At 34.6% G+C, this 2700-nt stretch overlaps 1 pseudogene across 1 annotated transcript; it reads right to left on the reverse strand.

Moving 5' to 3' along the window:
- Window positions 1–956: 956 nt before the first annotated feature.
- LOC311174252 (large ribosomal subunit protein uL30-like) lies at window positions 957–1705 on the reverse strand (annotated as a pseudogene). The gene has a single exon. The product of its transcript is annotated as a large ribosomal subunit protein uL30-like (transcript).
- Window positions 1706–2700: the final 995 nt, after the last annotated feature.

The following is a 2700-nucleotide window of genomic DNA, read 5'->3' on the forward strand; positions in this document are numbered from 1 at the left end:
ATATTTACTTGTTTTTATTTTTAAAATAAGCATGTTGATATCACATTACACCTACCAGGTTTTATCATGTTTTATTCAATTCCCAAGATAATAGTCATTTATCAATATTGACATCTTTCTGTTATCACAATATATAAAGATTTGTATAATATTCCATTATTCCATCTCATTTATTTAGCCAGTCTTGTGTTCATAAATAAGTTGAACCCTTTTATATTTTTTTTCACTCTTCTAAACAGCTTTGTAATGTACATCCTCAGAGATATCATGAGTTTAGACCCAGACCACTACAACAAAGCAAATACTGAGTAGATCCTAGGAATGATGTCTCCATTGAAATTCATTCAGTCATTAATGTCTCTAGGTCTTAAGGTCTCTAGTAAGTAGCCATGGGTAAAAAAGACAGTTTTGAGCTGGTTTACCTGCATGGATCCCTGTTTTTACTTCATTTTGGGGTCTGGGTTTATCTTACGCTATTATTTGCTCAGTTTTGCATTGAATTCCATTAAAAATATTTGGTGATTTGTCTCAACATTGAGAGCTGTCCATCCATTCTCATCCACTATGTATGTTGTCATAAGTGGAAATCCTAGTAATCTTTATTTCCTCTTTATTATTTTTTCTTTATATTTTGGCAACCATTTTGATATTAAGGAATGTCATGCAGCTATAAAATGGGGCTTTCTAGTACTTAAAAGTTAAATAGGAATATTTGAATTTTATAGAAATAACTTCACATATGAACTATGATAATTTCCTTAATGTAGATGAGTTTTCGGCTCCCTTAGCACTCTTAGTAAATTTGGCACATCATTGCACTAAGCATTCATTTATTTCCTTGTTAACTTTCCATTTCTTCTTCTGTAATATTAACAAATGATTATTTTTTCAATTTGAAAACATTACTGTTTCAAATTGAAACAGACCAGATTACAGAAACTATCATGGTAGACACCTTAGTTCATCCTTTTAATAAACCTGTTGACCAGTCTTCCCTCCTGTCAGCATCTCCACCTTCTACAAAATGGGTGGTTTTCTTCTTCATTCCACCTCCTGGAGAAGATTATTTGAAGGGCCAGAGGAAGCTATTTCCCTCTTTGAAGTGTTTTCCAACAGTATAGCGTTCATGAATCAGATCCTCCATATAGATGATGACATATTTACCAAGAGAGGGTGTAATCAATGTGTTATCTGTTAGGGCAATTCACTTATTTTTGATTTTTGCCATAACCATACTTGTAGATCAATTCACTTTACTGACTTAAGGTTTGGATACCGTGGTACAATATATGGTTCCACAGTCCTCAGCATGTTAACTGAAGCTTTGTTGAGCTTAACAAAGGTGCTATTGAAGATCTGGTGAAGGCAAAGATGCTGAAACACCTTTTAGGCCTTTTGCCTCTGATACCTCTGGTCCTGATGACAAATGCACATTTAGGCTCTGCAGGTGCATAGAAGTTTCCAGCTTTTCTTGCCACCCTAGTCATTTGAATCTCAGTTCTGTATATCTGCCTGTAATCCTTGTGATAGTGCTTAGCTTTTTCATAGAGAAGGTTCCTCCTTGCCTTTTGAAGCATCTTTTGGGCAAACTTTTTTTCTCAGATGCCTGATCGTCAGCTTGGAAATCCCTTCCCTTTTTCTAAATGGTTTCTGTCACAGCAGAAACCTTTTTCTTCTCCTCTGCACCCTCCTTAGTTCCAGCTGGGAAAAGTGAGCAACAAATGATATTTAATTAAAGATTGAGAGCCATCTTTCTCCACTAGCTCAATCTTTGATGAACTTTTGTTTTTCCTGTCCCACAATCATACTTAAGGCTTTAATGCTAGTGATATTTATCATATTTACTATTTGGTTAGTGGCATTAAACCACCAGTTTTCTTCAAAGGGCTCTTTTAACAAACTGCATTAGTAATCTATTCAGTGCAATCATAGGCTGATTGATTAAAAAAAGAAAATCCGCATATTATGCTAGGTTAAACTGTTGGAATCTATCAGATTTACTGGGAAAACACAATTAAATTATAAAACCGTTGCTCTATATTCTAACATAGCTCTTCCTCAGTGGGAGAGAATCTGTATTATGGCATTATTATTATGTAAATTACTTAATGCTGCCCATAAGTATACAAAACTGCATTTACAGTATTTTTATTCATGAAATACTGGCACTTAAAGAACCATCAAGTCCTAAAAACATATTAAAGATAACTTATGTTAGGGGATTAGAAAGGAAATAAACCGGTAAGATTCTTTATTTCAAGAATTTTTTTTCAGGTGACAGGGGGAGAAAGTATATTTGTTCTTTTCTCTCAATACCATCAGGTTATTTTTAAGCTTCCATTAGTCAAGTTTTCATTGTCATACATTTTCTTAGGTGGTCAAAATCATTATTGCATCATTAAATATTATAAAATATTTTAAAGTTTGCATATCTACTGTTCTGATAGTTTAGCCCAACTTGCAGGTAAGAATGAGACTAGAGGGTGCTTTTGCTCCCTTCCTATGGTTTTTATCCATAGATTTTTCATCCATACATTTTTTTCAACACTGGCTTCTGTGTTGCCTGCCACCGTGCCTTGGTGTGCCAGCTGACATATTTATTTGCAGAATGATTCTTTTGTTATGCATATAATCTAGTCCGGATATGGTGCCCAGCTGGTTTAGGTGACCATCCTGTGCTTGTCCTGTTAGAGAACCATG

This window comes from Talpa europaea (genome assembly GCF_964194135.1).
Source record: "Talpa europaea genome assembly, chromosome: 7".
Taxonomy (NCBI): domain Eukaryota; kingdom Metazoa; phylum Chordata; class Mammalia; order Eulipotyphla; family Talpidae; genus Talpa; species Talpa europaea.